Here is a 14,100-nt window from a genome sequence, read left to right on the forward strand (position 1 = left end):
GGGGGGGGTCAGACAAGCGATGTATCGCCAAGGTGCTTTCAGTTCTGAAAGAAGGTTCTAGATCGTGGGGAGGGAGGAGAACAGCGTCCCACTTATCAGGGAAAACAACGAGGCGCCCGTTTCCTCCACTGCAGGCAGGAGCAGCGTCTTAGGAGGACATGGTCTCAGACGCCAGAAAAGCTTTCGACGCAAATAAGCCCAGCGCCTCCCTCATCAGGGGACATCCAGAACATGGAACAAAGGGGGACTATTAAGCGAATGGTGGCGCATCCACCCAATTGGAAAAGCCTGAAGACCTGAACTGCCGTGTTTGGGGAGAGTTGGTTACAAAACAGGAAAAAAAAGGGGGGGGGCCGTCAGCACCAGCAAGGAGAGCAGGACCCAGTCTGAATACAGAGAGTATGCCCACAAGTCTGCAAAAACCAACCCACCCCCCACCCCCGGTCGAAAAAGACGGCGGGGAAAGGCATCAAAATAGTCCCAGTGTCACAGCCCAGACTGTCAGGACCTTTTGCATTTTCTCCGTCTTTCAGATTTTCTATTCAACCTCTCCTAAGACAGACATGTTATAAAAGTCTTTTTTTTGTTTAAAGGAAAACAAGGACTACATGCCTCCAATTGAGAAACTTTCTCTTTTCATTCATTTCATTCATTCATGACGGATTCATTCACGCCCGTCTGTCCGGCCGAAGCCAAGTGCCCAGCGTGTGCCAGGCCCCGGGCTGTCACCTGCAGGAAACCGGTGGGGAAGGGAGGACGGCCCCTCCAGGAACTGCACCACGAGGCTTGTGCCATAAAGAGCGGAGCGCAACCCTGCCCCAGCTGCCAGGGTCTAACGCCCCTTAACTGCCGCCTCCAGCTGGGAGTGGGGAGTGGGACCAAGTGGCCACCCCACCCCCAGGGCGATTCCCCTCGGGGCTCTGGCATATGCAACCTCTCCTCCCTTGGGGCCACACGGCCACTGTCTGGCTTCATCACCTTCTCTGGGCTCGGATTTCCACCCCCCCAGGGTCCCCGAACGAGGCACCACCCCCCCAGGTCAGAGCGCCTGGTTGGGAATGCGGCCGTGAACAGGGTCCAAGTGTCCACACTGCGTCCTGCTGTGTAGGGGCTGACAGGTTTCTGGGAGGGTTAACTCCTTCTACGCCTGGGCCCAGCCACAGAACAGCTCCCCTCTCCCCCAGGAACCTGTTCCATCAGGAGAAGCATTCCCATCACCTGACCGGGCTGGCGGGGGCCCTAGGGCCCTGGGCCAGGCCCCCGACCCCAGGAGGAGGAAGGGGGGAGCCTCCCTTAGCCCCCTAGGCTGCTGCCCAGAGCCCAACTAAGGCTGATGGCCACCGACTCTCCTCCAGCCCCACGGGCCTTGACCCCTTCCACCCCGCCCCCTCCTCCTGCCGAAGGAGCAGGGGAGGGCGCGCTGCAGGCTGACAGCCTCTGACCCCGCGGCCCCCACGGTGACTTGAGCCCCCCCCCCAGGACTGCGGTCCCCAGAAATTCTCCGGGCTAGCCCTCCCTCTGCAGGGCCCAGGCGGGAAACGAGAAGTTCCCACCCCCTCCTCCCCTCCCCCAGCCCCGAGGGGAGGGGCGAGGGTCCGGATCTCCGGGTCAGGGAGCAGCGTCTGCTGTGGATCGCAGGAGACAAACACGCCGTCACACACACACACACGCACACACACACACATCACCCTCGGGATCACCTCTGAAGCCCGCATTGTACCGGAGGGGAGGCGGCGGGTGGGGGGCCTCTACGTGCCTGGAGTCACCAGCCAATCACCAAGCCGGAGAGAGGCTGGAACCCACGACCCGGGCCCCCGACCCAAGCCTCTGGCCTCCACCGCACACCCCACCCCGCCTAGCCCTTCCGACGTCAACATCTCTAACCCAAACAAGGCCCTCCCCCGAAGGAGTTCCCCTCCCCTCCCCCTGGCCGGGGTCCGCAGCCCCCGGAGGGACCGAGTCGCGACCACCACCACCACCCCCACCACCACCCCCGCCGCCAACCGCACAGGCGCGAGGTTTCATTGTCAGCCTGGCCACTGGGGCGCGCGCGAGGCGGGGGTGCAGGGCAGGGGGACTGTCTCGGCCGGTGGGGAGGGGTCTCCAGGGGAAGTGTTTGCAGCAGCTCCTCCCGCTCGGTCCAGATCCGGAAGCCGCAGGGAGAGGAGGAAGGCGGGGGTGGGGAGAGCGCGACCTCGGCGCCCGCGGGCGATGAGGAGGGGCCGCGGCGGCCGGAGGAAGCGCCCGAGGCGTCGGGGGCGCCGAGTCCCCCGGGAGGCTGCGCTCTCGGGAAGTTTCCCACCGGTTGCCCGGAGCAGGACAGGGCGCGCGCGCGGCCCTCCCCGCCTGACCAGCTCCGGGGCGCAGACTGCGAACTTGAGCAAAACTCCTTCCTTCTCTGCGTCCCTCCCCTCTGTCCGCGGCCACCAGCCCCGCCATCTCGACCCCCAGCCTTCAAGCCAGTGCCACGGTCGCCAAGACCCCTCGCCAATGTATCGTGGAGGAAACGGGGGGGCGGAATCCCCAGCATAACCAAACTGCGGTCAAAAAAAAAAAAAAAAAAAAAGGGAAAGAAAGAAATTCCTCCTCCTGAGACCGATTCCCTCAACCGGTGTGGAAAACCCCAAACAAGCAGATCTGCAACTCCAGCCAAGATCGCGGCGGCGCACGGCGGGAGGGGTGCCGGTGGCGGGCGGCGACCCCCGCCGGCAGCCCCGGGAGCCCTCGCGCCCAGATCGGCCCCCCGAAGACACAAAGCTCCGCCGCCAACAATACCTGCGGGCTCCTCCTGGGTCTCCCGGGCGCCGGCGCTGCGCGTCTCGCCGCCTCCCTTCCCCGCGCCGCCTCTCCTCCTCCGCTCGCGCGCGCTCTCCCCTCGTCTCTTCCAGAACGCGGCGGCCGGATGAGATCCTTGGGAGAAAAAAATGTGAGCGCTCGCACGATTCCTTTCTCTCCGCCCGCCGCTCTCGGCGGCCCGGGGCTCGCTCCTTTCTCCCCCGCGCTCCCGCGCGCGCCGCGCCTCTCGCGCCCCGCGTTTCCTTCTCAGCAGCCCCTGCGAGCGCCCTCAGTAGCCATTATTCACGGGCCACCGGGGGACAGGAGGAAGAGACCGCCCCGTGGCCGCATCCACTCGGCGAGCGCGATGCGGGCGCGGGGCGCGCGCGGGGAGGGGCGCGCGATGAGGGGGCTTGGCTGCGCGCAGCCCGCGCCCCAGACGCGGGGGAGGGGAGGAGGAGGAGGGGGGAGAGAGGGAGGAGGCGGGGAGGAGTGGGAGCTGGCGAAGGGGGCGGGAGGAGGGGGCGCCGGGGAGACGCTCCCGCGGCTCTCGCCGCGGGGGCCGGGGTCACCGGCTGGGAGGCTCCGAGGCGCTTAGGAACTGGAGTGGGGGGGGGGTGCGTGTCTCCGTGCGCGCGCCCGCGCGCGCGCCACAGATGGCTGGGGAGGGAAGGAACGCTTTAATATTTTCCCAGTGACTTACGAGCCCGTGGGTGAGCTCCTGGATGCGCGTTTTAGTCCGTGTGTGTATCCGTGTGGCTGTGTATTTTCTGATCCGCCTTCCGTGCGAATGTCACGGGGTTTGGGGGTCTGCCGAGAGCTTGTGAATGTGCTGAGTCTCGGGGGGACCGAGTGATGCGGTGCCTGCGTGGGGTTGTTTGTGTGCAATTGTTTATAGGGGGTTGTGGGACTGCGCCTGTGTGGGCCGTGTCTGCATGAGATTGTGCGCGTATGGGGTTGTGACTGCGGGGGCCCGAGTGTGTCTGCGGGGTGTCGGGGGCTTGTTGGCGTGGGGCTGCAGGGGCAGTGAGCCCGCGCAGGGCTGTGGTGCGACTGCAGGCGGTCTCGTGTGCGGCTGGTGGGGCTGTGTTCTGCCTGCGGGGCCGAGGCCTGGCGGGGGGGGGGGGGTCCGCGTGGCGTCGGGGGCCGCACCGCCGCGGAAGAGCCGCTTGAGGCGCGAACAGGCCGCGCTGGGGTCGGGGCGCAGCGCGACGAGTAGAGGCGGAGGAGAGAAGGCGGGGATCAGAGGAGAGAAGGCGGGGATCAGAGGACCTGCATCCCGCGCCCCCTCCGCACCGGAGGCGCAGCTTGGGAGTACCCGGCACTGGCCCGCCCCGCGGTCCTAGAAGCACCGGGTTTGGAGGCCCTGCCGGGCCTGGGAGACGCCTGCGGGCTGGGGGCCGCGAGAACCGAGGCCCGGAGATCCGGAAGCAGGCCAGAAGTGCGCAGCGAGGGCCGCCCGCAGAGGCGGGTCGCGGTCCGGAGACAGCGGAGGACCCGGCGCAGACAAAGAGAAGCCGGGCCGGGGCCTCGAGGCGGGACCGTACCTCAGGTTCCCCCGCGGCCGAGGGGCGGCCCCTCCTCGCCCCAGTCCCGAGGCCGCCGGAACGGCTCGGGAGCCCCAGGGACGCGGAATTACGCGCCCCGGGCGGGGCCTCGGTGGCGGGGCGGGTGAGCGTAGCCGGCGGGCGCCGCGCCCCGGGGCTGTGATTGAGCGCCCCGCAGGCCCGCCCCTCTCCAGGCGGCTCACCGCCCACGCTGCCATTCATTCATTCATCCGTCCTCTCTCCATCCGCCCACCTTCTCCCCATACACGTGTCCGGCCTGTCGTCCGTCCACGCGATTATCGCGCCAGCTGGCTCTCTCGTGCTTGCCAGTCTGTCCTTGTCGCCCTCCTCGCCTCCCCCAGACCCCTGTCTGGCAGGAGGGGAGGAGCGCGCCCCACGATCTCGATGACTGCCCGACCCGTCCCCACTCCCCACTACCCGCTTCCCACGTCTGTGCCCACCCCGCCTTCCCTGAGACCTGGTGACTCCTGGGGGCCTGCTCAGCCCAGCCTCCGCCGGCCTTGGCGGAGGGAGTTAGGAAACGGTTGCTATGGTCCTGGGCTGAAGGCAGTGCAGGTCCTGGAGACACAGCAGCCACCAGAACCCCAGGGGCCAAAGCAGTCACTCCCAAGCCTGCCACTGGTAGGGTGTCAACGGGGGACCTAAGAAACAGGTTCCCTGGCCTCTAGCCCAGACCTCATCACTCTGAGTGCCCAGAGCCTTCGCCCACGTTGTGCCCTCCGGGAATCAGCATCTCACAGCCAGGCTCGGGAACCTCTTAACAGCCTACCCAGTCCTGAGTGTGGCCACCTGGGGCATCCAGCAGGCCTCTTGCCCCAAAATGGACCCTAAACCTGCTCTCTGGCTGCCCAGGCTCACCCGGTAAGGCTGCAGCAAAAACAGGCTACCAGCAGGCCCTGAGCAGCAGACACCTCTCTGGCCTCTAGCTTCCCATCTTTAAAATGCAGACTGACTCGTGTCCTTCTATTACCTGGGCCTGGGAACTGGGGCTGCTCCGTGGCGAGGCAGCCGAACAAACCAGAAGTCTACCGTATGCACCATTAGGCAAAGTGCCCCAATGCTGCTGGGACCTCCGACCCAGCCGCAGCACCACCTGCCCCTCCGCCTCAGACCATCCTTGTCACATCCTGACTCAGCCAGCTCCTCCAGGCAGCCACCCATAGGCCAGGCGGGAGGACAGGAGTGGATGCCCCTTCCCCCCGGGGTAGGCGCAGGCTCCCCCCCTGGTTCTGAGTGATCTGAAGAAGCGGCCCTCCCAGCAGCAAGACTCCCAGTCAGCTCCCCCCATCTCACCACCGTCCCCTTGCCGTCCCTTGTTCACCAAGCATATTCTCACCCCAGGGCCTTTGCACTTGCTGGTCCTTCTGCCTGGAATGCCCCCGCCTTTCGCACGTACCATCTGACTCACTGATTTAGGTGTTCTGCAGGCATTTTTGTCTTTTTGCTCACTAGCGTCCACAGGAATGGTACCTGGTACACATTCGGTAAGCATTTGCTGAGTGAGCGTGACCCAGCCCAGGGCTTTCTCCACGGTCCCTGGGTCCCTCTGGAGAACGATGGGGCGGGGTGAAGAATATCAGAGCAAGGACAGGTCATATGACCCATCCAAGGTCACTCCACAAGGGCCTTTCAGGAAGCACCTGTTCTGAGGATCTGGAGGGAGGGGACGGTGGAGGCGTGGCTCAACCCAACGAAGGACAGAAACCCCCTACCAGCAGGGGCCCCTCCGGCGGTGATGCATGCGGGGTCGTGAGGACAGCCCCCAGGGCGGGGATCTGCCCACCTCTGCAGATCCGAGCCATCCGAGGACTTGTCAAGAACACACAGCAGGACAGTCTGGTCCCCACCTGATGGAAGCTTCGAGACCCTGGCTCAGTGCCAGGCCCAGAGGAGGCACTCGATACGCTTTTCGCAAAGCAAAGAATGAAGCGGCAGCACCAGAATGCAGACCTAGGCCTGCGTGGCCCCCAACCCCTGGCTGGGCCCCCCGGGTCCTACCGGCAGGATTCCGCAGGATGGCGGCGGCAGCAGGTGGCACAGGGCGGGTCTCCGTCCACATGGAGCGAACAGCCGCTCCCTGCCCCAGCTGGGGTCTGACTCCATGCCCACCGTGAGTCCTGCTCCCCTCACTTGGCTGGCAGGGAGCCCTGTGAGCCAGGGCCGGGGGTGTTCGGTCTCAAAGGGCCCATGCCTCCTGGGGATGCGGGGCTGGTTCAGAGCCCGGGCTGCACTGCGCCCCTTGGCTTGGCCAGCACTATCTGAACAGCCGCTTTCCTGCCAAGCCGGTGTCCACATGCCTTCTAGGGGCCAAGGAGGGAGCCCCAGGCCACCAATGCGGTCAGCGGGGCTGCCAGGTGCTGCGCTCACGTGAACACTGGGCCAGGGGCCATGCTGGCACGAGGCAGAGAAGAGGGTGGAGGATGCCTCCCGCCAGGCCCGGTGGGTTCTACCGAGACTCAGAGGTCACGTTCAAGTTCAGCCCTGGTCTGGTGACCCCCAGGCCCTCCTGGCCTTGGGGGGGCTCTAATCCCCTACGAAAGGACAGGATGCCAGGCCCCTGGCCGGCAGGTGTACAGGCCAGAGGTCAGAGCAGGGCCAGCAAGTTTGAATCTGCATCTTTCCCTCTCATCGGTTCCTCCCACCGCCCCATTTCAGAGACGGGGGTCCCTGAGGCCCTGCGGGCTGACCAGCCCACCATCACACGACTGAAATGGAGCAGAGATTGTCACCCAACCGCTTGGCCAACACTCCCTGAGCACCTGCTATGTTCCAGGTGACAGGAGGCGGGGCTAAGAACAAGACAAGGCTTCCCTCCGCACAAGTCCCAACACAGTCACGAAACTGAATGCGAGTTACATGGGCCATGACGTCAGGCGACCCGTGCTGTGATGGACGGCCAAAGCCGGAGGGGGTGGGGGGCGCTGGGAGCATCGGGGGCGCCTTCCCCATGAGATGGCCTGGGAACTGGCCCTTGAAACAGGGGAGAACAGACCTAGACTCAGAAGTGAGGCACGCAGCTCCCTGGGGGCAAAACTGCAGAGGCCCGGAGCCCGAGCAGGCCAGCATTTTCCAGGGACGCCAAGGCCGGCGGCTGGCATGGAGTAAGAGAGGCGGGAACCGAGAGGTGACAGAGGGCCACCCACCGGCCCTGGTGCAGCTCTGTAAGGACTGGCTCTCCCAGGTCGTGGGAAGAGGAGTCTGCAGGGCTCTGAGCAGGGGCGGCAGGGACCCCATCGGGCTCTCGCAGGGGTGGGGCCAGGGCAGGAGCAGGTTTGAGGTGGAGGCCTGGCCAGGGCAGGAACCAGGGAGAGCTGCCAGGACGGGGACAGCGCGTTTATCTTGGGGACGGGGCTGACAAGATCATCCGATGCGTCGGGCCAAGCAGCGAAGAGGGCTGAGCTGCTGTGGTCAGCCACTCGTCTGCCACTCGTGCCAGTGGGTGCCTCCTGCCCCCATGACGGGTCCATGACAGCTGCGGAAGGGGCCCGTTGTCAGCGGGCGTGCAGGAGTCGAGCCTGCCTGGGTCAGCACCCGGCCTCACTTCTCCCTTTGCACGTGGGTCCCTCCCCACCACAGCCCCGTCCTTGTGTTTCAGGAGCGCTCACCACGTGCCAGGCCTCGTCCGGGTGCCAGGGAGACAGCAGAACAAGACAGACCTGGGCCTGGCCCCCATAGGCCCGCGTGGCCTCCGAACAGCACCAGCCCTCAAAGCCACCCACGCCCAGCACCCCGAGCCTGGCGCACAGCGTGGGCTGAGGGCAAAAACCCACAAGAAGTCTTTTTCTTTGAAAGGAAAGAACTTGATGGCTGGTGGGGGACAAAGCGGGCAGCATTACAAACAGCCGAGTTCCCTGAAGTTTTTGGCACATTTTGTTTGTACACCCCTCCCCCATCCCAGGGGCCAGCCGGCGAGGTCACAGGGCATCGCATCTGGGGCCTCCCAAGAGGGTGCCACCGCGTCAGGGCAGCGGCCCGCCTCCCTGGGGGCCGTTCACCAGAGCCTGCTGGAGGCCAGGCCCAGCCCACTTCTTGTTCCACCTTCCTCTGACCTAGGTGACTTTTTTTTTTTTTTTTTTTTTTTTTTGCTTTTTTAGGGCCTCACCCCCGCGGCATATGGAGGTTCCCGGGCGAGGGGTCGAATCAGAGCTGCAGCTGCCAGCCTGCACCACAGCCACAGCAACGCCAAATCTGAGCCGTGTCTGCGACCCACACCACAGCTCACAGCAATGCTGGATCCTTCACCCACTGAGCAAGGCCAGGGATCGAACCCACATCATCATGGATCCTAGTCAGATTCGTTTCTGCTGAGCCTCGACGGGAACTCTCTGCTGTCTGTGGCTTTCTCTGCCATCTGTCTGTCTGTCCGTCCTTCCTTTCTAGACTGTGGGAGGCCACGTGACAAGATCACACAGCTCCAGACTCAGGCAGGGCAGAAGCACCTGCTAGGGAGCCTTCTTCCCTGGGTGGGTGGCCTCACCTGGACGTGCCTGACCTCTGGCTCTCACGCACCTGTCGGCAGCCCACGCACGCCTGTGACCTTCCTCTCTCAGCTCCTGAAGATACTGAGCCGGGTCCCTGAACTTGGAGGGCAGGGCCTGGTCACTGAGGGCAGAGGCTGGTGGCTGCAGGCAGGGCTCGGGCAAATGAGTGGCACAAGGAAGAGGGAAGGAAGACAGAGACGAGGAAGTGGGGACAGGGGACAGAGGGCGGGGAAGGGAGCAGGGTGAGAGAGGGAGCAGAACGGAGGGCCGAGGGGTGGCGAGCACGGGGGCCGGCGGCAGGGGTCTCCCAGCGCCTCACCTGCTCTGCATTCCCTCAAAAGGTCCTGGGTCCAGAGGGCAGCCTGGTCCTGGCTATGACCAAGGCCACCTGCTCTTGGCACTTCTGGTCTGGCCATGGGAGCAGCTCCTGGCAGCCCCTTGCCCTGGCTGGCACCTAGCACGGCCCCACCCAGGGGCAGGGGGGCCGCAGTGGGGCTGAGGCCTCACCCGTGCTCTGCACCAGTGGCTCCAGACAGACTGACCCTTGACCCCAGGCACAGTGCAAGCACCCCGACCCAACCCCGCCAGAGACGGACACTCGCCCTCGGCCAAGAATGGACTTCTGATCCCAGCCACAGTCTCTGGCCCCAGCCTGACACTGGCCCTGCTACAGACCGACCTCTGACCCCAGCCCCAGCCTCAGCCTGAACCCTGATGCTGGCAGAGGCTCACAGTGGTGACCATTTCGTGGACACGTCCCTCTGGGGACCGTGTGAGAAGCAGGGCCGTTCACCTGCGGGTAAGAAGCTCCATCGACGCCGCCGTGGCGCACACGGAGACCTCGGGGCCTGCAGTGACTGGCGAGGGCCCAGGGCGCTTGTGTGCAGGCTGGACGTTCACATGCAGCCAGGCCCGGGGTGCAGCCCCAACAGGGGCAAATGGGCACGCGGAGCCCCACAGGTGTGCTGAGATGCACAGGCCAAGCAGGCCCACGCATGCACACACACACACATGCACACACACGCCCTGCCCTTCTCCCTGGACCACAGCCCCTCCAGCCCAGCCCAGAGGCTCCCCAGGCACCAGGAATGACAAGAGGGTTCCTAAGGGAAGCCAGCAGGAGGGCGAGTGCTGCCCCCTCCCCCAAACCCACTGCAGATCGGAGGCAGCCAGGACACGCAGGAACACAAAGTGCCCCCGTCAGACACACTCGTGTGCTTCTATGTGTGCAGGGAGGTGTGTACGGGGCGTGTGCACACATGCAAGGCCACAGAGCAAGGCCACGCAGACCCCTCTGCAAGAGAGCAGTGCACAGCCGCACACCCGCCGCCACGTCACTGTCCCGACTCGAGTTTGCGGCTGTCTACACCAGGTGGCTAACCACTCCTCGGGTGACCCTCCAGCCTCTTCCCAGCTCAGCCCCCCTCAACTTAGTGGCTCCAGGATTCTGGCCCAGGGGCCCTCCTGGCCCCCAGCCCCCAGCCTCAGGCATGGGAGGCCCACCAGCGTCCTGCTGACCACGTCCCACAAGGACCCGGGCTGGCTGTGAACCCGTGGGCTTCGGCACGACTGGGCCATCCCTCCGGAGGGAGACAGCCCCCTGCTCCAGCTTCTCCTGGGGACACGCAACTCGGAAGCAAGAATCCAGGATGGCCTGAGTCTGCAGACATGGCCTCTGGAAGGGTGAGAGGATGGAGAAGAAACTGCTGATCAGAAAGGAGAGGGGGCAGTTCCCGTCGTGGCGCAGATTAACGAATCTGCCTAGGAACCATGAGGTTGCGGGTTCAATTCCTGGCCTCGCTCCGTGGGTTAAGGGTCTGACATTGCCGTGAGCTGTGGTGTAGGTCGCAGTCGCAGCTCGGATCCCGCGTGGCTGTGGCTGTGGTGCAGGCCGGCCGCTGTAGCTCTGATTCGACCCCTAGCCTGGGAACATCCATATGCCACGGGGGCGGCCCTAGAAAAAGGGAAAAAAAAGAAAGAAAGAAAGAAAGGAGAGTGGGGATGGGAGGGGGTCTGTGGAGGGGGCTGCGGAGACTATTCTGGTGCTTCTCCTTCTGGTTTGGCTGCACCCCAAATTCCCCCGTGTGGGCAGGGGGCCGCCGTGCTGACTCGCCAGCACGCCCCTGGAGTGGCCCCACAGCCTTGAGGCAGGTGTTCTTGGTCCATCTTAGAGGCACAAGGAGTGGGACCAGCCGGTACCACCCCAGTGTCCCCAGCACATCCCAAGGAGCTGTCTTGGTCCCCCGTTCTGCCCAGGACCCAGCTCAGAGCAGTCCACCCAGCCGGACCCTGGCTGCAGACGCCCGCTGGGCTCTCCAGGAATTGCTGGCGCTAAAGTCATGATCCCAGCCTCCCAGATGAACCAGTGTAAGTCCAGCTCTGGGACACCCCGGCTGTGCGTCCCCAGGCAGCTCCGCACCCTCTCTGGGCCTGGTCTCCAAGCTGGGAGAAGGGATGGGGCGCCTGCTTATCTCATGGGGCAGGGGGCTGGACGGCAGACTTCTAAGCGGCAAATCTCTCTCCCTAAACTTAGCAAAAAGCTCACCGTGGAAACCAGGAGACCCCACCCCACCCGGCGCGAGAACCTTCACGGGACAGGCTGACGCGGCCCGGAGCCAAGGCGCCCCCAGCCCGCGGGTGTTTCCAGCTGCGGCCCCGCACTCCCCGGGGGCCCCTGCCAGTCAGCTTGCTGCGAGGCCCGCGCCCCCCCAACACGGGTGGGGGACTGCGCTGCTCGGCCACGGTCTTTCCACCTTTAAAACAGGACCAACCGGACCCGGCATCTGAAGTCAGTGCGGGACTCGCCCGCCTCACGCGCTCAGGGTTCTTCCCTCCAGACGCCGAGCTTTCCCCGTCTGGGGCACGGATCCAAGTCCAGCTCCACGGCTGAGCTCCTGGGGCGAAGGCCCACCCACACTCCGGCCCCGATCCGCGTGGCCACCGACGCCCGCTCCGGGCGGCCAACCCCCCACGGCCAGTCCCAGCCTCCCAAGGGCCAAGCGCCGGGCAGGGAGGAGGCTGGGAGCCCCAAGCCACAGACCCTGAAACTGGGGCGCAGAGAGGGAGCTGAGGGGGGTAGAAGCAACGGGAAGCCAGATTTCACCTCCATATAAGGAAGAGCCAGCCCACAGCAGAGCGGCCCAGGAATGGAATGAACAGGCCGCCTTGGGAGGTGGTGAGCGGCCTGTGGCCGAAGGCATGCAAGCAGGAGAAGGGGTCTGGGGGCAGGAGGTCACACAGGCGCTCGGACGCAGGCCAGGGCGGGGCCGAGGGGTCTCTGGTCCTGCGACTTGACCAAGGCCATGTGAGCAAGCGTGGACTTCCAGAAGGTCGGAGCTGGGGGCCAGAGCTGCCACGTGAAAGCCTTCAGACCGAGGACAGCCCCCGACAGGCTGGAGCGAGGGCCCAGCCCCCCCACCCATCCCCCACTCCCCCATCACAAAGCACTTAATTTTTTTTTTTTTTTTTTTTTTGGTCCTTTTAGAGCCGCACCTGTAGCATATGGAGGTTCCCAGGCTCGGGGCTGAATCGGAGCTGCAGCCGCCGGGCCTACACCACAGCCACAGCAACATGGGATCTGAGCCGTGTCTGTGACCTTCACCACAGCTCACGGCAACGCCGGATCCTTAACTCACTGAGCGAGGCCAGGGATCGAACCTATGTCCTCATGGATACTAGCTGGGTTCCTTACTGCTGTGCCACCACGGGAACTTCCGAAGCACTTAATTTCTAGAAGACAATTCCTACTTTTAGTTTTAGGAGTTGGAAAGAATACAAAAGAAGAAAGAAAAAAAGATCCAGGGTCCCTTTTGCCCTGGGCCCGTCGCCACTATCACTTCTTCCCAATCTTCTCCGTGCGCGTCGCTTGCGGTTAGAAATCCCAGCATGCGCTAAACTTCCTCAAAATGGAAATACAATTTACCCTTGCAAATTTTTTTTTTTTTTTTTGGTCTTTTTGCCATTTCTTGGGCCGCTCCTGCAGCATACGGAGGTTCCCAGGCTAGGGGTCCAATCGGAACTGTAGCCGCTGGCCTACGCCACAGCCACAGCAACACGGGATCCAAGCCGCGTCTGCAACCTACACCTCAGCTCACAGCAACGCTGGATCCTTAACCCACTGAGCGAGGCCAGGGATGGAACCCACAACCTCATGGTTCCTAGTCGGATTCGTTAACCACTGAGCCACGACGGGAATTCCTACCCTTGCAAATTTTTAAAAAATTGTTTTTTGGCCACACCTGAGATATGCAGAAGTTCCCAGGCCAGGGATGGAACCCGCTCTACGGCAGCGACCTGAGCCTCAGCAGTGACATCAGGTCCTTAACCTGCTGAGGCTCCAAGGAACTCCAAACATTCACCCTTTCAAGAAGTTTTTGTAAACGCACAGACCTGTGCCAGCAGCCCTATTTTCAGAGCCTTTTCGTCAAAAAGAAACCAGTACTAGTCGTTCCCACTGCAGCTCAGCAGGTTATGAGCCGGACTAGTGCCCACGAGGTGTGGGTTCAGTTCCTGGCCTCACTCAATGCTGGGTTAAGGATCCAGCACGGCTGTGGCTGTGGCGCAGGCCCGCAGCTGCAGCTCGGATCCCACCCCCCGCCCAGGAACTTCCATATGCCACGGGTGCAGCCCTAAAAAGAAAAAAGAATCCAGCACCCATTAGCAGTGACCCCCACTCTCGCCCACACCGCAGCCCATCAACCCCTGGTCTGCCCCCCACCTTCACGGACTCGTGTGTCATCGTCGGCTCCTCCTGGCCTCCTCGAACCCACCCCAGCCACCTCCAGCCCTGCGGGAGCCAGAAGGAGCCTGCAAAAGCCAAGTCAGGCCACGTCCCACCCGCCCTCGGAATGCTCCATCCATGGCTCTCGGCGCACACGAGTCTCAACCACACTTGTCCGGGGAGCCACGGTCCCCTGTGCCATCAGCCATCTACCGCGTTCCAGCTCCTCTTGCACCATCCTCCTGGCTCCCTCTGTGCCAGCCACACTGGCCTCATCAGGCAGGTCCTGCCTCAGGGCCTTTGCACCGCCTGCTCCTCCCACCCGGACCACGCTTCTCCCACGCTTCTCTCCAGCTCTGCTTTCTTCGTCCTCAGAACACGTCACCTGACAGCCCTTTGGTCTCCGCTTCTCCTCCGCTCAAGAGGCAGCTCGCACCTTGCACGGGGCTGCAGCTCCGAAGCATCTGGGCCGTTTCCAATAAGACGAGCTACGTGAAAGGAGCCCAGGCGGAGCACGAGCAGCCCCGGAACGGACGCCGTGACCCGGTGGCCCTCA

General features: G+C 64.0%; 1 protein-coding gene across 4 annotated transcripts in view; it reads right to left on the reverse strand.

Annotated features, from left to right (window-relative positions):
- RAI1 (retinoic acid induced 1) overlaps window positions 1-14,100 on the reverse strand; it is a 103,552-nt gene that overhangs the window by 66,052 nt on the left and 23,400 nt on the right. For 3 of the 4 annotated variants that reach the window (XM_021068021.1, XM_021068022.1, XM_021068028.1), the window contains exon 2: window positions 2,776-2,910. The exons of the other annotated variant lie outside the window; for it this stretch is intronic. The gene's annotated coding sequence lies outside the window, so the exon portion shown is untranslated. The remainder of the gene's footprint in view (window positions 1-2,775; window positions 2,911-14,100) is intronic. 4 annotated transcript variants of the gene reach the window in all.

Source organism: Sus scrofa, chromosome 12, assembly GCF_000003025.6.
Source record: "Sus scrofa isolate TJ Tabasco breed Duroc chromosome 12, Sscrofa11.1, whole genome shotgun sequence".
In the NCBI taxonomy this organism is placed as follows: Eukaryota; Metazoa; Chordata; class Mammalia; order Artiodactyla; family Suidae; genus Sus; species Sus scrofa.